Below are 24,952 nucleotides of genomic sequence, written 5' to 3' on the forward strand. Positions count from 1 at the left end.
AAAAAATTTTCGTTTAGTCCTTTAGTGGCAAAATTACCATTTTGCCCTTGTGCTCCATAAATACCGAGAATCACAATTTTTCACTGCTAAACATCATTTTATACTCCAATAATCATAATTATATTCCATATAATTATTCTTGGTCAAATGTGATCAAATCTTGGCTAAAAATCCCAATTTTATCATCAAATGGTAAAATGACTGTTTTGTCCCTAATTGGTCAATTTTCTAATGGACTCCTAACTGGACCTTGAACTCCAAATCACTATTCTAAGCCATTCTGTTTGTTTTAAAATTTTCAAATTCCTCTTAGAATTTCTATTTGAACTAGTTCAAGGCTCGATTTAACTTAGTTGTACCACTCGATACAATACCGTCTTTTAATCGAGCTTGATAGGGTCTCACAGAGGAGCAACGAGAGTATAGCTGCTAAGGATAAAGTCAAGAGGGCCAAGATAGAGGGTCATCAGGGTCATAGAGACTTCAGTCGTAGTATTTTATCTTCTGGTCTTCAGGGCCTATAAAGGGACTCACGGTTACCCCAACAGGGGAGCGGCTTGACTAATGCTAGAATTGGATTGAGATAGCAAACTTTAGTGTTGTGAGGTAGCAAGATTCAAAGCAAGGTAACCAAGCTATCAATCGCTGCACTACTTGTGGGGTACGACATGGAAGACGATGCTTTTATGCTACAGGAGTTTATTTCTTGTGTGGCCAACCTGGACATATGAGGAGAAGTTGCCTGATGGCTTATCAACTACAAGGATCTGCTTGCGGCCCTACCCAACCAACTTCATCTACTTCTTTAGTACCTGCTTCATCTGATTGGGAGGCTAGCGAATCGAGAAGTAAAGGTGTTATTACTTCCTCTTAGAGCAGGCCGTCTAGATCTGGACATTAGAGTTTTGCTGGTAGGGGCCACGGAAGGGTATACGCCTTAACACTGTAGGAGGCCCAAACATCCAATGTATTTGTCTCAAGCATTCATTCTGTTTGCAATATGGATGCTCGAGTATCGTTTGGTCCTGGTTCTACCCACTTTTTTATATTTCCATGTTTTGTACTTCGGTTGGGTAAAGATCATGTTATGAGAGAAGAACAGTTAGTTGTGTCTACCCTTTTAAGGGAGGTATTTATGGTAGAATGGGAATATAGATCCTATGTAGTTCAGGTCAAGGACAAAGACACTTTGGTAAATCTAATGGTATTAGACACCTTAGATTTTGACGTGATCTTGGGAATGGATTAGCTATTGCCTTGCCATGCCAACGTGGACTATTATCATAAATTAGTTAGATTTGATTTTCCAAGTGAACCATCATTTAGTATTCAAGGGGATAGGAGTAATGCTCCAACCAATTTGATATTCGTCATGTCTACAAAAAGGCTATTAAGACAGGGTTGTCTTGGTTACTTGGCTATTGTGAGAGATACCCAAGCAAAGGTCGGGAATATAAACCAAATGTTGGTAGTGAATGAGTTTATAGATGTATTTTAGAGGAATTACCAGGTTTGCCACCCTAGCGGGAGATTGAAATTTGTATAGACTTGATTCCAGATACTAAACCCATATCCATACCCCCATATCGAATGGCACCTATAGAGCTTAAGGAACTTAAGGATCAATTAGAAGATTTGTTAGATAAAGGCTTCATCCGCCTTAGTGTCTCACCATGGTGAGCACCGGTGCTATTTGTGAAGAAGAAAGATGGGTCACTTAGATTGTGTATTGACTATCGATAGCTTAATGAAGTGATGGTGAAGAATAAGTACACTCTTCTGAGAATAGATGATTTATTTGACCAACTACAAGGAGCACATTATTTATCTACAATAGATCTACGATCTGGGTACCATCAGTTAAGGATCAAGAATGAAGACATACCAAAGACCACATTTCGAGCACGATATGGACATTATGAATTTTTAGTACTATCATTTGGACTTACAAATGCCCCTGTAGCATTTATGGAATTGATGAACTGAGTGTTCAAGCCTTATGTCAGGCCTAGCTCTACAATATGTTTATTATGTCATTCCTACATAAGAATGCATGTTTGCTTACTTGGGTACCTTGAAAATCGTTACAAGACGGCAATGTGCCAAATGGTACAATTAAGTTGAATTAAACCTCGAACTAGTCTAAAAAGAGATTTTATGATGAAATTGACAATTTTAAAACCCCAAAATGACTTAAAATGGTGATTCAGAGTTCGAGGACTGATTTGGAGTCAAATTGGAATTTTCATGATCTAGGGGCAAAATGGTCATTTTACCACCAGAGGTTAAAATTCGAATGTTGGAAGAAGTTTTTAATCAAGATTGACTATTTAGAACATAATTTGAGTTTAAGAAGTGAAGAATTTTAATTCTGGCATTTTTTCGAGCATAAAGGCAAAACAGTCATTTTGTCACCCCAAGGGCAAAATTGTGATTTTAGATCACCCAACACTTGTCTAGCACATGGATTTTACCCAATATTATCATGGATAATTGAAGAAATTTAAGTGGTGGAAAGAGATTGCTTATTGGGTAAGTATGACACATCGACCAATGGAATGGTGACATATGTCAAATTCTTAACCATTTATTATTTTCCTTATAAGTTAGTATAAAATCAGCCCATTTCTCTTCATATGGCTGGCCAAAGGAAGAACAAAGGAAGAAAAGAAGAACAAAAACCTTAGGTGGAAAAATTCAAGGGAAAAGTGTGAAAATTCAAGGAAACAAGTGACAAAAGGTAAGATTTTTCAATTCTAGCTTGTGATCTACCATTCCTATGCATTCTTTTTCATTTTTCGTGGTTGAGAATCAAGTTTGCATGAGGATACCCTTGCTGGCCAGACATGGGGGGAGGAGTTTTGATGCTTGATTTGGTTAGATTTTAAGATATTTTAGTGTTTTTAGTTAGTTAGTGATGTGTAGCATGAAAAGCCAACAAGAAAAATTCATTTTCTCCCATCACCCATCATTGGCCGAATTCTCCATGTGGAATATTGATGATGATTTTGATTTTATTTCAAGTGATTTGGTTAGGAATTAGTGATTTATGGTGTGAGAATCAAGTAGGAAAAATCATACTATTGATGCACCCACCATGGCTGAATTTTCCAAGAGAAAATGTGAGGATGATTTTGCCATATTTCAAGTTATTTAATTTGTGTTTGATGATTTGGAGAATTGGAATAAAAATGGAATTATTTGGAGTTAAATTGGACATATTGGCCAATGAATCGAGTGACAGATCAAAATAGGCCAATACTATTTTATTTAGGTACACAATTGAATTTGTGTAGAGCACCATGTTTAGACGATAATCCGAGCAATTTGCATTCCATTTCATGCATTAGCAAAGAGCCTGAAATAGATTTATAATGGTATGACATAGTATATTGAATTATGTGTCGTGTATTGTATATAGGTGGTGAGCCCTCTAACAAGGGTAAAGACGTTGTATTAGAAAATTGAGAATAGAAGTATTTCAAACTCCTAATATTGTGAGTAACCTTACTATCGTCTTCATTATCTAAAGTGGTTTTTATCCGATTCTATGATTTTATGGAAAATGAGTTTAAATGGCAAATCTTTATGTTTTATAAACAAAATGTGTTTAAAAGAAATGATTTTATAAAATTGTCACGAAATTGAATGATGGTTTTGAAAATGGAGTAATTGGAGAGTAATTGCTGTGTTATAAATCATGGTTTGAATTGAATGGCTTATGATAATATTGGCATGAATAGTTGATTTGGTAAATATGTTGAAAATGTATGAACTGTTAATTTGCCTTGAGAGGCTATAAAATAAAATAATTACCATGTCATGTTATCGCAAATTTTATTGTATGGTGGGTTATAAATTAGTCGTTGCAGTGGACAGGTTGCGTGGACCAACCTATTAGAGAGGCACAGTAACCCTATTATATTCATACCTCAATATGAGAGGCGCGGATGGATAACTCTAGAGGTTAACACTTTAGAGCTCACTTCACGCTAAACCACCACGTGAGGGTGAACTCAGCCAACGCCAAGGAACGGCTATGTTTTCTAAATAAAAACATGATTTATGCATACATAACTTTTTAACAGCCTAGGCAGACTCTGTTGGGATAGCCCTCGATCAAGGTATCCCTGATAACTGAGTATAAGAATGATTTTGGCATGAGCCAAAGTTTTGAGAAACTCATAAGCCATGTTGATTACTTGATTTATATGAATTGATTTTGTTTGATTGAAACAAGTTGAAAGGTGATGAATTATAGTATGTTAAACTATTTTATCTATCTCCATTTACTCGGCTTTAGATATTTTAGATGGTATCTATTTACTCATTGGGATTATATAATCTCACCACCCTCATTTCCACCCATTTCAGGCTCAGAATAGGCTGTAGATAGCAGATTTCATTGAGGCTACCATTGGATTTGCATCCTTAAAACTGTAGGTTCATAGTCTTGCTTACTTTTGGTTATTCGGGGGCTCCCTAGTTATTGTAAATTAAATTAACTACTCTAGCTTACTGTATTACAGTATGTAGGAATTTATTTTGCTTTTACACTGCAAAAATTATGTACGTATAACTCTTAAAATATTATTTTATAAGAAAATAGAATATTTTATTGAATATTTCTTTTACTTTCTTTTATTATACCCAAAGAATCATAATTTCATTTTAAATGAAGTTTTTAGATGTTTAAATTTATTTTTGATTATGAATTATGTGTTTTGTACTCGCATACTACATTTTTAGCGGATTTCAAGATTTTGGAGAAAAAATTACCAAAATGCCCATGTGAGAAAAAAATTATTTTTCTATTGTTTTGATTTGGAAATAGTTTATAATCTCTCAAAACATGATTTTAGTAACTAATACTCACAGGGGAAGCGAGAAAAACCGATGTTAGGCCTTGCAAGGTTTCGATTGACATTCCAGGTATTGAATGTCTATCGGGACATCGCAGCGGTTGTCACGGGCTCGATGGAAGTTTCGAGTCGGGACAATTAGATTGGTATAAGAGCTTTTGGTTATAAAGATTAGAGATTTTGGGTTTAAAATTGTTTTAAAGTTGTTTTAAAATTTATAGTGTTAGTGTGGCGTTGAGTTAAGTTAGGTTAGGTTGAGTCGAATGCATGCATTTGCATATAGAAACCTACCTGCTCTGGTGATGCGTAAATGATTAAATAATTACTACTTGGTTGCGTATAGGTTTTGAGGTGCGCTGGTGACACACACACCATATCTAGAAAAGACGGTAGTCCCGATACCCCTCATAGTGCTAGTGAGGGATTATTAGATTCTACTACTAGGAGTCGATGGCAACCCGAACCAAGTAGTCCAGAAAGTGTTGATAGTAATAAGGAAAGCTTCGAGAGTAGTGAGAATTTTGAAAGTGAGAGCAGCTCCGATACTCCGAAAATTGTAAAAGATTTCCTTTTGAAACAACCTAAAGAGTACCATAGAGAATGGGAGAGGAAGGCAATTGCAAGGGGAGGTATTCATCCTAGGAAAGGCGTGTCAGTTGTTCGACACTATCCTCCTGGTTGTGGGATGAATGTAAAGGAACAACAAGAAAATAATAAGGAGAAAGTAACTGTTGCAAATAATCCCCATAGGAAGGTGAACGTTGTATGACAGTTTTCTCCCAGTTGTAGAAGAAATGTTGCACCGGTGAGTTATGAGGAATGTAGGAGAATACAACAAGCCTGGATTGAGGAACAAAGGAGAAAATCTCAAGAAGAGGAGAACCCGGAAGAGGATCTTAAGAAGGACTTGGAGTGGAATCTTCCGATAAGATCAGATTAAGATGATGATCCTAATAACATGTAATGTTTTCGTAGGATTTTGTACTACTTTAACTCTTGGTAGATGTAGAGTAAAAGAGATAATAGTTATTGTACAAAGAAGTTAATAGTTTGGCTTTTAAAGTGTGTGACTAGAATGAATTATAAAATAGTTGTTTAAGTGATTGGAGGTTTATGGGAATCTTTTGGTAGGATAGAAGTGGATTAGCATTATGACTATTAAGGAAAGATATTTATCTTAGTGGCATGGTTGATCATCTTAAATAATTATTGAAGACTGATGTGGAAAGTTATTAATGATTCAAGCAATTACCAGATCTAGCAATGAATATATTTTACAGTACTAAGAAATGGACACTGATTAACATGATGAACTTTTGGGGTGATAGCCCTAGATTTTGATGAGGTATAAAAGGTCATTTGAATTGATGATGTTTGTTGAGAATCACTACTTATCATAGTATGTGAGTTTTTGATATGATTCCAAATGCAAAGCTAAATAAATAAAATTCTGGTTTATGAGACAAATTGTATCAGAGAAGATGATTCCCGAGCAAACACATTGAACTAGGGGACTATGTTATAATAAGCGGGTTTAGTGTGATGTAATTGCACAGGATAATGGGAGACAGTGTGGTAAGACTAACAATTAATCATGGAGATGTGAAATTAGGAATCTTAATTGTAGTTATAATTCGAAAGGTTATGGAAGAAATCAATGAGGCTCTAGATGACATTTTGAGCGATTAATGTTATAAAGTCAAAGATTGTAAGCTTGAGGGTGAAGGAAGTATAAAATGATGCCATAACATTATAGGAAGATAATCTAATACAAATATGGTCCATTAGAGATAAATGAAGGAACTTGAAAAAGATAAATTTTTTATTAATAAGGATTGTGAGTATAAATGTAGTGACAGATGAACTATTTTTGTGATCTTTGTACTGAAAGTCAATAAAATTATTAGAGTACAAGACAAGGAAGATAATTAGATATGGACGACAATAAATTTGAGGAATGCTGTGGATAGTGAACAAATTATGTGTGGGGTGGTATATGTATCCTGAATTCATTACACCATATGGAAAGGATGTTTAAAGATAGGATTTCATGAATGATGATGAAAGTCAAAATATGACATGAGTTGAAATTATTAACTTGGCTTAGTGTGTATGACAAGCAAATAGAAGGTACCTATGCTTATGGAATTTATGATATATGCCTAGAAAGGAAACCCAATGGTTGAGGATGATTGATGCAGTGACCTTGAATGCAGATAAATAACTTTGATGAGGGAATTTCTAGTAATCACAATGCTGTGCACCGACTGTCCAGCGTTGCAATGCTATGAATATCTCATGTTTATGATGCATGAGCAAGATGGGAGTGATATGATAATGAGCTTACAAGTTGAATTTCAGTCATTGGTTATTGAGCTTTGTTATTTGGGAGTTTTAAATGTTCTGGGGAATGTTAACTTGAATGAATTGAAAAGTTACTTTATCTCCTTGTATATGGGCATATAATTAAAAGAGAAATTGAAAGATTCTTGAGATGGCTACATTGAGATAAGATACCAAGTGATGGAAGTGTGAATGAAGGATTACGAGGGCGATACAGAAAACGAGTTTATATAGAATATCGTTATGAGAATTTACAATTCTTGTCTTGACTCAGTTTAATAAAAAGGGTTAGTAACAAGACAAGTAAACTAGGTGACATGCTAGAAACCCTTGGAGATAAAATGAAGCATGAGTAGTAGGGCATGCCTTTATGGAAATGATATACTTGGAGTATGAAAGAGCAAATAATTGATTAAGTGTTTCAAGAATGTTTAAACACCTTTGAGAAAGAATTATAAATTATACGAGATGAGTATAAGATATGTGATTTTGAAACTTGCTAAGGAACCAAACGGCTAAGTCACGAGTTAAGTGATCACCTGCTGTGAGACATAAATTTAAGATAGATATCCCCAAGGAAATACTCAAGAGAAGTTTTCCATAGATCTCGTGAAAGCAAGCACTAAGTTATGTGGTTATAAAAAGGAAGCCATAAGCTGAAAGTGATACTTGTATTGACATTAAAAAATACTTAAGGAGAATCTAGTTTCAAGTCTTGTAATTTCAAGTATAATCTGTAAATTAGCTAAGGGAGAATGATGTTATGTTCATATGAAAGAGTGGAATAAAAGATGATTGAAGTTAACCTTGATAATGAAGTCAGATAATGAAACTTTCCTAATATATTATGGAAATTGGAATTCGAAATGCTTGAGGCATACATGATTCAAATGAGTCTGAGTTTTAAATGACAAATCAATATCGGAATGCAAGAAGGATATAAGGTAAAGTAGAGGCATGAAGGATAATCGAGGAAAAAGGATGACTCTTAGGAATTGTGTCATTGCATAGGATGCAATGATTAAGTTAAGTTAAATCTTTGAGGCATCAATGGGATTATAAAGCATAGACGCATAATAAATTACAATTCAATGGAGATGACATTGTGATACAATGATATATAGTACAAGGAAACTTAAGCATATAATTGGAAATGATAATAAGAGAGTATAAGTATGTAAATGATGTAGAACTATGCATAGGCATAATGAGAATTTGTATGAAATATGAAGATTATTCTATTGAATCTTGGTTATGGATGGGAATGAACAAAGAGAAATTAGTCTAAAGGCATTTGAAAATAGAGACCCGTATACATAATAAAGAATATGGACATTTGAATGTGCGTGTATACGTATGTGTGGAGTTAGTGATGTACTCAACTAAAATGAAGAATGGTTTTAGTGGTTCGAGATTTGAACTCAATATATTTGATGAGTTGTATAGATACTGTAAAGATCAAGAATCTTATCAGAAGTTGATTTATGGCGACCTAAGGAATTTTGAGGAAATAGTTAAGGAAATGTAGTCCATAGTGCGATTAAGCCATATGAGATGGATTAATAGGATTAAGAAGATTAAAATTTCCTAAATGTGTAGTAAACATGAAGTATGTGGAAATAATTGAAACCATTAATCTTCCCTAATGTTGAGGATATATACAGGAATGAGTATGGCATGTTAATGATGTCGTAAACTACACAATAATGTATGAGGATAGGATGAATGAATGAAAGTCGAGAAATTTGATATGGAATGAAGTAATAAGATAGTGATTGGTATACCTAAATAAGTATAAAATGCGATCGAAATTGGTATGATTGAGATGGAGTTATGGTTCAAGTTTAATGATAATAATAGAAGCATGCTTAATGTCTCGATATAAGAGATCATAATTGTTAAGGTTACTGTTGATATGATTTTAAAGGATAATAATAGGCATAAGTGAAGTACTCGAGTTGAATTGGAGGTAAATGAGGTGAACAAATCGAAATTCTCTATAAAGGGGAGGACATAAAAAGTCGAGCATTAAATGAGAAAACAATATCCCCACCTTTTCTTTGAGTTTAGTAAATGAAATTTTGAGGTCAAAATTTTATTTTAAGGGGGTTAGTGCTATCAAGCCCAGCTCTACAATATGTTTATTATGCCATTCCTACATAAGAATACATGTTTGCTTACTTGGGTACCTTGAAAATCGTTAAAGGACGGTATTGTACCAAATGGTACAACTGAGTTGATTTAAGCCTCGAACTAGTCCAAATAGAGATTTTAAGATGAAATTGAGAATTGTAAAACCCCAGAATGACTTAAAATGATGATTCGGAGTTTGAGGACCAATTTGGAGTCAAATTGAAATTTTCATGACCTAGGAGCAAAATGGTCATTTTGCCACCCGAGGTTAAAATTGGAATGTTGGAAGAAGTTTTTAGTCAAGATTGACTATTTAGAACATAATTTGAGTTTGAGAAGTGAAAAATTTTATTTCTGACATTTTTTTTAGCATAGGGGTACAATAGTCATTTCGCCACCCCAGGGGCAAAATTGTAATTTTACACCACCCAACACTTGTCCAGCACATGGATTTTACCCAATATTATCATGGATAATTGAAGAAATTTAAGTGGTTGAGAGAAATTGCTTAATGGATAAGTAGGACACATGGACCAATGGAATGGTGACATGTGTCAAATTTTTAACCATTTATTATTTTTCTTATAAATTAGCAATAAATCAGCCCATTTCTCTTCATATGGCCAGCCAAATGAAGAACAAAAACCCTAGGTGGAAAAATTCGAGGGAAAAGTGTGAAAATTCAAGGAAATTAGTGACAAAAGGTAAGATTTTTCAATTCTAGCTTGTGATCTACCATTCCTATGCATTCTTTTTCATTTTTCGTGGTTGAGAATCAAGTTTTCATGAGGATAACCTTGCTGGCCGGACATGGGGGGAGGAGTTTTGATGCTTGATTTGGCTAGATTTTAAGATATTTTAGTGTTTTTAGTTATTTAGTGTTGTGTAGCATGAAAAGCGAACAAGAAAAATTCATTTTCTCCCATCACCCATCATTGGCCGAATTCTCCATGTGGAATATTGATGATGATTTTGATTTTATTTCACGTGATTTGGTTAAGACTTAGTGATTTATGGTGTGAGAATTAAGTAGGAAAAATCATACTATTGATGCACCCACCATAGCCGAATTTTCCAAGAGAAAATGTGAGGATGATTTTGGCATATTTCAAGTTATTTAATTTGTGCTTGGTGATTTGGAAAATTGGAAGAAAAATGGAATTATTTGGAGTTAAATTGGACATATTGGCCAATTAATCTAGTGATAGATAGAATTAGGCCAATATCGTTTTATTTAGGAACACAATTGAATTTGTGTAGAGCACCGTGTTTAGACGATAATCCGAACAATTTGTATTCCATTTCTTGCATTAGTAAAGAGCCTGAAATAGATTTATAATGGTATGACACAGTATATTGAATTATGTGTCGTGTATTTTATATAGGTGGTGAGCCCTCTAACAAGGGTAAAGACGTTGTATTAGAGGATCGAGAATAAGAGTATTTTAAACTCCTGATATTGTGAGTAACCTTACTATCGTCTTAATTATCTAAAGTGATTTTTATCCGATTTTGTGATTTTATGAAAAATGATTTTAAATGGCAAATCTTTATGTTTTATAAACAAAATGTGTTTAAATGAAATGATTTTATAAAATTGCCTTGAAATTGAATGATGGTTTTGAAAATGGAGTAATTGGAGACTAATTGTTGTGTTATAAATCATGGTTTGAATTGAATGGCTTATGATAATATTGGCATGAATGGTTGATTTGGTAAACGTGTTGAAAATATATGAACTTTTAATTTGCCTTGAGAGGCTGTAAAATAAAATAATTGCCATGTCATGTTATCGTAAATTTTATTGTATGGTGGGTTATAAATTAGTCGTTGCAGTGAACGGGTTCCTTGGACCAGCCTATTAGAGGGGCACGGTAACCTTATTATATTCATACCTCAGTATGAGATGCATCGATGGATAACTCTTAAGGTTAACACTTTAGAGTTCACTTCACGCCAAACCACCACGTGAGGCTGAACTCAACCAATGCCAAGGAACGGCTATGTTTTCAAAATAAAAACATGATTTATGCGTACATAACTTTTTAATAGCCTTGGAAAACTCGGTTGGGATAACCCTCGATCAAGGAATCCTTGATAACTGAGTATGAGAATGATTTTGGCACGAGCCAAAGTTTTAAGAAATTCATAAGCCATGTTGATTACTTGATTTATATGAATTGATTTTGTTTGATTGAAACAAGTTGAAAGGTGATGAATTATAGTATGTTAAACTATTTTTTCTATCTCCATTTACTCGGCTTTAGATATTTTAGATGGTATTTGTTTACTCATTGGGATTATATAATCTCACCATTATCCTTTCCACCCATTTCAAGCTCAAAATAAGCTGCAGATAGCGGATTTCATTGAGGCTACCATTGGATTTGCATCCTTCAAACTGTAGGTTCATAGTCTTGCTTACTTTTGGTTATTCGGGAGCTCACTGGTTATTGTAAATTAAATTAAATACTCTGGCTTACTGTATTATAGTATGTGTGAATTTATTGTGCTTTTATGCTGCAAAAATTATGTACGTATAACTCTAAAAATATTGTTTTATAAGAAAATAGAATATTTTATTGAATATTTCTTTTATTTTCTTTTATTATATCTAAATATTCATAATTTCATTTTAAATGAAGGTTTTAGATGTTTAAACTTATTTTTAATTTTTAATTATGTGTTTTGTACTCACATACTACATTTTTAGCAGATTTCGAATTTTGGATGAAAAATGACCAAAATACCCTTGTGAGAAAAAAATTATTTTTCTATTGTTTTGGTTTGGAAATAGTTTATAATCTCTCAAAACATGATTTTAGTAACTAATACTCACAGGGGAAGTGAGAAAAACTGGTATTAAGTCTTACGAGGTTTCGATTGACATTCCGGGTAATGAATGTCTATCGGAACGTCGCGACGGTTGTCACGGGCACGATGGGAGTTCCGGGTCGTGACACTGGGAGTGCACATGACGGTGATAGTGGTGTGCTGTGTGAGTGCACACACTAATGATATATGCCAGGTGCGGTGTGGGAGTGCACATGACGGTGATAGTGGTGTCTGTGTGAGTGCACACACTGATGATATATACCACGTGCAATGTGGGAGCACATGATGATATTTCCTTGTACAGTGTGGGAGTGCACATGATGATTCTAGCTATGTGCGGTGTGGGAGTGCACATGAGCTAGTAAGATGGGAGTTGTATACATGCATACACATACCATAGAGAGGTTAAAGAAAATATTATGTGTTTGCATTGAATATTGAATGTTAAAATTTGACAAATGCTTTTCAATTGATTTTCATTGCAGCAAAAATATATTTTCATTGTGACAAGAACTCTTCTAACTTAATTGCCCTATTTCTCGCTGCAGCGAAATTCATTCTCGTGGCAGCAAAAAACTCTCGGGTGCTGGGGGCCTGAGTAGCCCAAAATTTCGCTGCAGTGAAAATGCATTCTCGCTGTAGCGAGAAGCTCTCGGGTAGTTGGGTAAAATGTTTGCCCAGGTTTTCACTTCAGCGAAAGTCATTCTTGCTGCAACGAGAAACTCTCAGGTGGTTGGTTCGAAATTTTGTCTTGAATTTCGCTACAACAAAAATTCATTCTTGCTGTAGTGAGATTCGCTCTGCTATGCTTGCCTTGCTTGAACTGTACTGTAGTTTTCACTCTTTAACTTCATTATTGATCATGGATCTTTCAATACTAAGGCCCTGAATAATCAAGACTTGAATTAAGGGGTTTTAACAAGAAATTGAGCTAAATTGCATTGTTTTCAACATAACTGCATCATATTTTCTAAAACTTCCCATATTGATGCTTGTTCCCTTCCTATGTTCACTCACTGGATTTATACTCACGCTTTTAAACTTCATGTTTTCAGATTCGGAGGCAGTTGGGACCTAGATTGAGGTGTCCACTTGTATTCACCTTTTGGTAGGTACCATGGCATTCAGTAACCGTACCCGTACCCAGAGTCACTTCTCTAGTAGTCAAGGGTTTTTTGCATGTGTACATGTACACTTGATGTAAATTGCTAAAACTTATGTTATAACCAATGTATGTATATTTTGATTGGTGATGCCACTATGACTTGGCAATAGATGATATTATTTTTGAGATGACACAAATATAAGTATTTGATTGCCATGATATGTTACTGCAATACTTATAGTTGAGAATTTAGAATTATGGCTTTAGAAATGATGAACAGGATCGTATGAAAAGGCTTGCTTGTGCTTAGTGGGCTATGCCTATTGGGCCCTTACACTAGTCATGGCCCGAAAATTGGGCTGTGACAAGAAACAAACTCCTGTAGCACGAAAGCATCGTCCTTCATGTAGTACCCCACAAGTATTGCAACGATTGATAGCTTAACCACCCTGCCTTGAATCTTGCTACCTCCAAACACTAAAGGTTTTCTATCCTAATCCAACACTAGCACTAGTCAAGTCACACCCCTATTGGGGTAATCGTGAGTCCTTCTGTGGGCCTTGACGATTGGAAGATCAAATACCACTACTAAAACTCTACGACCTTGATGGCCCTCTATCTTGGCCCTCTTGACTCTATCCTTAGCAACCCTACTCTCGTTGCTCCTCATCTCAATCCGTTGAGTGTAGTCTACGGGTGTGGAATAGGTATCAAAATCCTTCGATGCTATAGCCCTAAACAATGGCTCCATCAGCCCATCCATAAACCTTCAAATCTTCATCTCCTCTGTAAAAACTAGATAGGGTGCATACCGAGCCAACTAGGTGAATTCGATGTTGTATTTCGACATCGTCATACTTGGGGTCTGTACTAATGCCTCAAACTCCCTAGCTCTTGCATGTCATATTCTGACTGGTAATAATGGATTTAGGAATGCAATACTAAATTCATTCCAAGTCAATGGGGTTGCACCCGTCTGCCTACCTCTACGTAGGGAGCCATACCACTCTTATGCCACATCCTTTAATCGGAAAGCGGCTAGCTCAACTGATATAGTACTAGAACATGCCAAGGCATCACAAAATTTTTCCATCCTGTTTAAGAAAACTTGGGGGTCTTTCCTATGCATCAGACCCTGTAAACGACGGAGGCTTAAGCTTCAGGAAGTCAGGAAGTGAAACCTCTACATAACCCCTCTCAACCTCTAAATGTTGGCGATCCGTCTATCCTCGTGAACTAGGGGATACTTGTGCTACATGTCTCCCCTCTACTATTCTTTGTATGTTGTCTAGACGGATTGCCATCCTCTCCATAACCCTATTAACTCCTTGTAAGCCTGCAGCCAAGTCCTCGATGGTAATTCCCCTAGTTGGGTGTCTACCCGTATCACCTAAAAACTGTTCCTCTTCATGTCTACTCACAGACGTACCTGTCCTCACTGACATAGTGACCCTGCCACATCTACCTCACCCCTTAGGGGTGGATGCCCATGGCTTACCCGTCATCTCATTAGGAGCATCTTGCTCCTCCATCCTTCATGAGGCAACTTGTGTCTTACGCGACATTCCTACTTAGACAAGAGCAAACACATGTTATTAAACACATTTTACAATTCCACCTTAAGAGAAAAAGTGGTTTCCAGAATAAGGAATCTATGCGGTTTCATGGTTGTAAAATGTGTCGCGGTTCACAATTCACAACCAAAGTTTCCACATAAAGACCCAATACTCTGCCGAACCAAACAAAAGTATCCTAGGACCTAGAAAACCTAGGGCTCTGATACCAACTTTGTCACAGCCCAATTTTTGGGCCATGACCGGGGCATGGACCCAATGGGCATAGCCCATTAAGCCCAAGCAAGTCTCTTTATATAGTCTTGTCCATTACTTCATCACTTATTCCCACAGTCACATTTTGTAATTCTTAGCTATAAGTACTTCAATAATATACTATGACAATCAAATATTTACATTTGTATTATCTCGAAATAATGTCACCCATTGCCAACTCATAATGGCACCATAAATCAAAGTATACATATTTTGATCATAACATGCATCTTAGTGATTGATGTCACGTGTACATATACATAGGCGAAAGACTCTTGACTACCGGTGGAGTGACTTGGGGTGAAGGTACAGTTGCTGAATGCCATGGTACCTACCCAAAGGTGAATAGGAGAGGACACCTCAATCTAGGTCCCAACTATCTCCGAATCTGAAAACATGAAGTTAAAAAGAGTGACTATAAACCCAATGAGTGAACATAGGAAGGGAGCAGGAAAACGATAAGGAAGCTTTTGGAAAACATGATGCACTTATGTCAAAACCAATATACTTTAGCTTAATTTCTTATTAAAACCCCTTAATTCAACCCTTGATTACTTAATCCCTTAGTGTTGAAAGGTCCATCATCAATAATGGAGTTAAAGAGTGAGAATTACATCAAATATTCAAGCAAGGCAGAGAGTTTCTCACTGCAACGAGAATGCAATTTCACTGCAACGAAAACCAGGGTAGAAATTGGACAATCCACCCAAGAGTTTCTCGCTGTAGCGAAAGCCCGAGCAAGCATTTTATCTAACCACTCGAGAGTTTCTAGCTGCAGAAAAATTTAGGGCAGATGTAGTTAAGGGGATTTCTATTGTGATGAAAATCTGTTCTTGCTGCAACGAAAATCAATTTGAACATATTTAGCAATTTTTCAACATTCAACATTCAATACAATCACATTTCATTTCCTTAACTTCTCTATAACATATACAAACATGTATACAACTACTGGCCCCCCCCTCCCCAGCTCATGTGCACTCCCACACCGCACATAGCTAGGTTAACATGTGTACTCCCACATCGCACATACCTAGGTCATCATGTGGACTCCCACACTACACGTTCCAATATCATCGTATACACTACCATACCATGTCATCATCCAAATGTGCACTCCCATAGTGCACACGCTCGATTATAGTTATCACACAGCATTATCGTTCAAGGCATAACATACATATCAACATAATACAAAAACACATAAATTCATCACATTACATATTTCACAACATAAAAACATTTCACCAAGGGCTTGTTCCCATGCATATTTTAAGGAAAAGACCAATAAAATGTTTCAAGTGATTCAATCAAACACTTATGCATTTATCTCAAAACATTTTAATGCAAGTTCACTCACTTGTCTTTATTGATTCTTTATTCAACTCCAACTTCCACTAATGCTCCAAGTGGAGATGTGGGGTCTCGTTGGAACCTATGACACACAATAGCATCACAACCAACTCAATTGACATGAATATTATTCAAAAAGCTATATTCTAAATCAAACTTTACTAGTTATTCCTAACTAGTTTCCAATTACCATTTGACTAGTCATTTATTTGTACTATTCTAGTCAGACTAGGAATAAATAAACAACCCTCAACAATAAAGCAGCCCACAACTCTAATTATTGGACATCATCAACAACTTAAAAATCAACCCTAACTCATTACTCACCTTCGTGGATTTGTAGTTGAGTTCCTTTTCAAGAGTTTTTCAAGCTATTATGGAAAGTCTCTCTCTCTCTCTCTCTTTTTCTCTCTCTAAAATGTCCAACTAGTGAGAGAAAGTGTTGAGAAAAGACAATTGAGGGCTCTTGAGGTGACAAAGTAAAAGAACACAAAAAATCTTAGGAACAAGTGTATAAAAATAGGAGGTTTAGAGTTTCTATGAGAAAGTCATAGAGATTTCAAGGAGGGCTTTCATGGAAGATGGAAGGTTTGAAAGGGAGAGAAGGGATGGGAAGAAGAAGAAGAAGAAGAAGAAGTTGATGGAAGTGAGGAGAAAGTGTTGGAAAAATGAGATATTTATACTTGGGTTGACTAAAGTTTTAACTATTTACAAAAATGCCATTCAATAGTTAACTTTGCCTTCTTCTTCCATTGAGTTAAAACTTTTTGCTTTTTTGATGCTGAGAAAAGGTCCATAATAGATTAGAGGTACTCAAGTTCATGAAAACTTAGAAATTTAGACTCGAGACCCAAAATGACCATTTTGCCCTGATGTGGAAATTATCATTATTTCTATTTTCTTCGTTTATTTCATTACTATATACCTCATTCATTCATTCCTTAGGCCAACTTAGACCTTAATAATATTAGAAAAACCCACTTCTAGGAGTTCACCAAGAAAATGATAAAACTACCCTTGATCCACGTCATCGTGTTTACCTTAGTTATATGTCTATGAAGGTTGAGGTTTCACCGTATCTCTATACAACTCCTAGATCAGCTAGGTGGCAACTCTTTGCCAAAACATATCATATATGTTTCACTTAGCCATTGCTTTTAGTTTCACCATAATCAAGTTTCTAAGCATCTGGATTTTGTGAAACTAGCTAAGTAAAAACCCATTTTTCATAGAAAAGACATTCTTAATAAAGTATGATCTTGGATTTGCCTAATAAGCGTCCAATATGAAGAAGTTTGGTTTTTATTATTAAAGTGGAAGGAAACTTTATCATGCATAGCATGTAGCTCAATATTTTACGAGGGATTTTTAAATTCCAATTTTAAATCTCATCCATACATGGCTTGTATAGCATTTATAACATTGCATAAAATAAATCTATCGCATGCTTTCTACTTTGTATGATTATGGATTTTAATCTAAGCTAATTTCATTCAAGCATCAAGGGAAATTAGTTGGTTAAATCCTAGGTGATTGCATATAATGTCTTCAACCATTTCTTGTAATCTCGTTGCCCTCCATGGCACCTTTGGATCTTCATCTTTGAGTTACAAAATTTTCTTTTCCTAATTTACTCTAATAAATTATTCACATAATTTATTTGAGAATCCTCAAGTTACATTCGAGAGGAGTTGTAACACCCCGTACCCTTGTATAGAAGCCAATAAGACCTTATCGATAAGATGAAGGGTCAAATGACATAAATTTAAGTGCCAAAGAGCGGTAATGGGTGAAAAGAATATTTTATAATAAAATAATATTTTATTACTAAAATATTATTAAAATATTAATATTTTATTACTAAAATATTATTAAAATATTAATATTTTATCTATTGTTTAGATTACTCATGGAGGAAGATTATATGACTAATCTAAGTGGGGGAGAAGAAGTAAGGAAGAAATTTGAAGAAAAACGACATTAATGGGACCTACGTGCCTTTGTTATATAGAGTAAGAGCGGGTAAGTACATATTTAAATATTATGGTGATGCCGTAGCGAAGTGCAAATTTTATATTTTGTTTGAACAATTGGAAAGGAAGGAGAATAGGAGGAAATTAGAATTAAAGAAATATTGAAAGGACCAAATTGTAAAAGATGAAAAGTTTGGAGGGGCACATGGTAAATGAGGAAAAGTTTGAGGACTTATGTGTAATTTCAACATTTGAAGTTAAATGTGAGTTTACTAACCAACGGAAGTTAGATTATGTGGGATATGAGCTGTACATGTGAATTCACTATTACATGCAAATTATAGCATGCAAAAAGGAGAAGTTAGTGGGGAACATGTGGGGCCCCCACCATGTGAATTAAAAATAAGAAGAAAGCTAAATTTATTTGAATGTAACGAGATTGGTGCATAAGGTGGCCAAATGAGGAAGGTAAAATGTGGGATGCATGTGACTTGAATGGTTGAATAAATGGCCAAATGAAATGTAAAGTGAAGCTTGTGCATGAAATGTGATTGGAGGAATAAGGTGGTAAATGAAATAACCCAAAAAAGATACCATGTGAATCAATGCATGTGCAAAGCAATTTAGCCAAACAACATAAAGGAATGGACAAGGAAAACCTTGCATGCGCAAGCCAGCATAGAAAGTTGCATTAATAACAAAGAAAGGAGTTGAATAACATGACATGTAAAGAGAAAAGAAAAAAAAATAATAGAAAAAAGGGAGTAACTTTGGGCAATCCGCCCATGCATGAGCCAAAGAGAAAGTGAAAGCCCTTTTCAAGGCTTTTTCCTTGAGAGGTCCGCACATTACCAAGTAAAAAAAGAGAAAGGAAGAAAAGATTAGTCTTGTGAAACTCCAGCCTAGAGGAATAGAGAACATAGAAGAAAAGAAACATGCAAGGAAAAGCTCAGCTTTTAGAAGAAAAATGTGAAGAAAACAAGTGAGTTTCCATGAGAGATCTACCCATTTGGAAGGGAAATGGAGAGGAGAGGGCTTTGTGAAGCTCTCACCTGAAAGGATAGGAGGAGTTGAGAGGAAATAAAGAAAGAGAATCAGCTTGGTGATTCTAAGGTAAGAAAAGTGCAAGCTATGATTTTATTGAATGCGTGCTTTATATACCGATTGTGATGTGGGATTATGTTGTGGTAGAAAGGATCTACAAGATTCAAAGAACCCGATGGATGCATGTAGGTGGATCTTGGAATGCATGGTGATTTTGAGCTAGATCAAGTAATGGGTAAGTGTTTTAATCTCTAAATCACAACTAGAAAGGAGAAATGAGATGTGTATATTGATTGTTTATGTTGTGGCAGCAACGGTGACCAAGGAGCTGAGGAAATTGTGAACTATATGTGAAATTCAAGCTTAAGCTAAGAGGTAAGCATGCAAAGTGACTACATTGTGTTGTGTAAGCTTTGGTTGGTTGAAGTATATGAATTATATGTTAAATGATTGTGAATAATGTTGATGAAAACTATGAGATTTGGTTAAGGATTATTGGTTGATATGCTGCCATGTATGAGTACAATTAGGTGTATTGGGTTTGAATTGTTGCTAGGAAGTGTGTGATAAAGGAAAGTTTGCTATGGTGGCGTGTTGAAGGAGGTAAGGGGTGACCAGTAAGTAGAATGAGCTAGATACGCACCCGAAACAATAGCGACATAGTATCCCGCTATTGTACGATGAGTAGGGGGTGTCTATATCAAAATTTCCATACTATGTATTTGATATACGATTAATAGATGTGTTGATTTACTTTAAATGCAATTTGTGGAAAGCATGAGGTGGTAGAAATGCTGGGCAATTATGGATGCCATGATGTTTGAAATTGATTTGAATATATATAAGTTATATATGTAAAGAGTTTTTAAAATTGGGAAACAAGCTCTTTAACATGGTTTACATCAAAATGTGCCTTATTGATTGTGTGATGTGCATTCATGAATAGATGATATATTCACAATGCTGATTTGATATTTAAACTTTATGCAAATGTTTTACATTGCAAAGTCTTACAAACAGAGGTTTTATCATGTTACCATGATTGGTACTTTTGAAATGGATTTGAGATAAGCTTTTGGAAACCCAACTTGATTTTAAAATGGTTTTGTCAAATCGAGAGATTCGAGAGTAGGCCGAATGTCACATCGGTATAGTGTGATCCTTGTGCACAAGTGAGCTCTAGATAGAGAATGTTTGGGTTACCGATGGGCTATTAGATGTGGCTGGGGCCACGGTCTGTGATGTATATACGTGGCTAGGCCACAAGTGATATACGTGGCTGCGACCATATGATTTCTCTGATGTTGGCCAATATCATTGAGACTACCATGGCTGTGGGATTTGGTGGAGCGGATCTCCTAGATGTTATTACGTAAAAATGGGTCCACAAGTTGATATTTACGATTACCTACTCGATAGTGGTATCTCTTTGGGTTTTAAAACATGTATTCTTTTCATGGTGAGAAATACGTGATTTTTCGTAGCTCCCTTATTTATATGATGGATTTGTGTTTAATATCTAGCAGATAAGATCATTGATAAACTTGCATATTGACATCGATTTTGCTTGATTTTAAGAGAGCGTGCATGTTTATGTTGACTTGATTTGAGCAAGTTGTTAAATAATTTCGAGAGTGGAAATCTTTTACTTGCACTGGTTTTATCATATTGCTTGAAGCGATTATTTTGTAACACAGCTTTCGAGTTTACACATAAGGCACAAATACCCCATTTGATTTTAAAGCATTTACATATATTTTCATGTGTTTAATATTCAAATCTTTTGTCCTTAGCTTGTGTCCCATCGATGCCTTGCTCACAGAGTTGATGATCACTGAGTTTATGAGACTCAACCCCTTATCTTCCTTTTGCAGATAAGTAATCAGCTCAAGTGTGTTGCTCAACACATCAAGACTTTTTGCAATGTTGGTAATGACATCTCTTAGACTTCCACTTTGAGTCGCTCCACTGCATAGAGGTCATGTTGTGTAAAATAGTTAGACTTATAGAAATTATTAGTCTTTCGGATATGTATTGCTAAAAACATCGAGGTTGTGTAATGAGTATTAAGTGTGATGTTAAATTTATTGAAAGTTTATTAGGATTGGATATTGTCACCTAGTAGCGACGTATTAATTACAAATTTTTATTTGGTTTAAGTAAATGAAGGTATCATTATCACTAGTCGATTTATATGCGTAAAAGAATATTTGATTAATTATCCAGAATCTCAACTAAGGCTTACTCGGGATTTGGCGGGTTTCCTTGCAAGTCTCAGACACTGATAACGATCGGGGAGAAGGTCATTATAGGAGTAAGATGAGAGAAGAAATGTGCAAACCCAGAGATAATGAGATAAGGTAAAGTGTCCAAACCCTATTTCCAAAATAACATGAAAGTAATTTAACCAACCAGACCAACCATTGGTAACCTCTTTCCTGTTTTTTCGTAATGATATGTCCACTGTTCATAATTTTTTCAATGGTCACAATTGGGATGTGCATAAATTAAAATTATACCTACCTATGAACTTGATTTATGAGATTTTACAAATCCCTTTTGATAGATCGCAAGGTGACGTAGCCTATTGAGCCTTAACTTCCAATGGGGAATTCTCTACATGGAGTGCTTGGGAGGCAATCAGGCTACGGCAATCACCTAATACTCTGTGTTCATTAATTTGGCACAAAAGTATCCCGTTAACTACTTCCTTTTTCTTGTGGAGAGTTTTTAATAATTGGATTCTGGTTGATCTTCGCTTAAAGGAGAAAGGATTTCACTTGTCTTCTAAATGTGTTTGCTATAATTCTGAGGAGATTCTTATTCATGTTCTTTGGGATAATCCGGTTGCGAAACAGGTTTGGAACTTCTTTGCAAAATTCTTTCAAATCTATGTCTCGAATCCTCAAAATGTCTCTAAGATTTTATAGGCTTGGTATTTCTCGGGTGATTATGTAATAAAGGGCCACATCCGTACTTTAATTCCATTATTCATATGCTGGTTCTTATGGCTGGAAAGAAACGATGCTAAACACAGGCATTTGGGCATGTACTCAAATATAGTGGTATGGAAAATAATGAAACTCTTAAGGCAGTTGCAGAACGGCTCTCTATTGAAAAAATGGCAGTGGAAAGGAGATACAGATATAGCCTCTATGTGGGGATTCAATTTCTCTCCTAAAATTCGAGCGGCTCCTCAAATCATTGACTGGGTAAAACTAGTTTTAGGTGAACATAAATTGAATGTGGATGGCAGTTCTCGACAGAATCAGAGTGCAGCTATTGGGGGTTTGCTCCGTGATCATACAGGTACGCTTGTCTTTGGTTTCTCTGAGAATATAGGTCCTTCTAACTCCTTGTAGGCTGAATTACGTGCATTACTTCGGGGTTTACTTTTATGTAAAGAACGAAATATTGAAAAGCTGTGGATAGAAATGGATGCGCTAGTGGCAATTCAGATGATCCAACAATGTCAAAAATGGTCCCACGACATACGATATCTGTTGGCATCCATCAGAAAGTGCTTAAGCTTTTTCTCTTTTAGAATCTCACACATCTTTCGAGAAGGAAACCAAGCTGCAGAATTTCTGTCAAACAAAGGGCACACACATCAGAATCTCCATGTCATTTCCGAAGCACAAGGTGAGTTGCATATATGCTTAAATTAGATAGGTTAAATTTACCATATGTCATATTTTGTTAATTGTAAAGGAGTAGTACTCCTTATTTATTTTTTTTGGTTTTGTACTCCTTTATCTCTTTGTAATAGTTGGAGACCTCCACTTTATAGTAGCATCAATAGTTATGCCCATAAAATGGAGTTTCCTACTTTTAGTACTTTCTCAATCTTAACTTATGCTCATGTAATTTTGGAGGTAAGGTATAGGTCCCCCTCCCTCTTGTACTTAATTTCAATTATTAATAAAATAATTACAGGGTAGCTGGGCCCCGCGAGAACTTCTAGATTAAAAAAAAAAATTTAACCAACCATAATCACATTGGGCCTAAGTTGATAACTATCCGTATTCATTCATCACTATGAATATATAAGGATTTAAAATTATGCTTAATTCAAATTGTCAATCTTATGTGTCATTTGAAATGAATATAATTCAACACTTGAAAATATTAATTCGAAATGATTAAATTTAATTAATATTTATGAAAATAATTTTCATAAATAAATAAGATTTTTAATCTAATCAAAATTCTTATTGCATCATAATCCAATTAGGTCAATTAAATTTTAATCACAATCAATTAAACAATTTTAATTCATATCTTAATCATTTCAGGAAACTAGATTCATTTTGGTCATGTTAATTCAATTTAGGAAATTTGTACATTATTGTCTCCTAAACAATTTTAGGATAGTTTAATCAAATTAAGCTAATTATGTACACTTTCTATTTGAATTAAATTCCTAAACGTATTAGGAAGAAAAATCTTTACTTGTCGAAATCTCTTAATCTAGTTAAACTAGGATATTTTTAGAGTGAATTATGCCTTAGTCATATTAGTGTTGTTGATTTCCTAGACAAGTGCATGTATGGTTAACAAATAATATAATGATGAAGTAGAATATCGTTCCCATAGAGAATTATTTTAATTCTTATTGTTAACTACTAAAATTAACACACCTCAATTTTATCCAAACAATTAAAATTAAAATTAAAACTATTAACTAAAACTAATCCAAAATATATCAGCAAAAATAATTTTATTAACTTCTAGTGATTCCTAGACCTAAGATTATGATGTCCCTTAATATTTCATCTAATTATTGTCTCTCTCTCTTAACTCAGTTTAATGGATTAAGTTGTTAACCTAGAGTCCTAAATTATTTACAAGTCTTTGTCGAGTTTCTCATAAAAATACCTCTCAATTAATTTACTATATGTCTATGCAAATTAAAATTGAAGAAAGATTCATTAAGTTTGTACTCTAATCTTGGCTACGTATGGCTTATAACTGTATGTCTACCCTATATGCAAATCAAATCACCTAATCAACTAAGTGTATTCGATCTACGCTATTCTATTCAAGGTCTACCTAAATCTCTTTTGTCAAGGTTTAATCTAGGTTTCCAATTCAATCTAATTGGTGGCTAGTCAATTAGAAGCATTAAGAACAGAATAAAATAAACAACTTAAATCCATAAAACATAAGCAAAAAAGAGAAAATTTAATCATACTACGTATTGAGTTCAATCATAATCTCAAATAAGTGAATTAGTTCCCCCATCAAGTCACACATCATCATCAAATAAAGTTTAAACATTGAAACTAAACCAAGAAAAATAAAGAATAAATAAACTCCAAGAGTGAAACTCTTGATCTCCAAATCTTCTTGAATCCTTCAATTTCTTTTCAACTCCAATGACTTTTTCAATGATTTTGTGGCTTGAATCTCAACTGTCAATTTGGTGTCTCATTCTTTCCTAAAAGTCCTCTAAAAGGTTGTTTTTATAGGGCT

This window comes from Theobroma cacao, chromosome 5 (genome assembly GCF_000208745.1).
Source record: "Theobroma cacao cultivar B97-61/B2 chromosome 5, Criollo_cocoa_genome_V2, whole genome shotgun sequence".
NCBI lineage: Eukaryota > Viridiplantae > Streptophyta > Magnoliopsida > Malvales > Malvaceae > Theobroma > Theobroma cacao.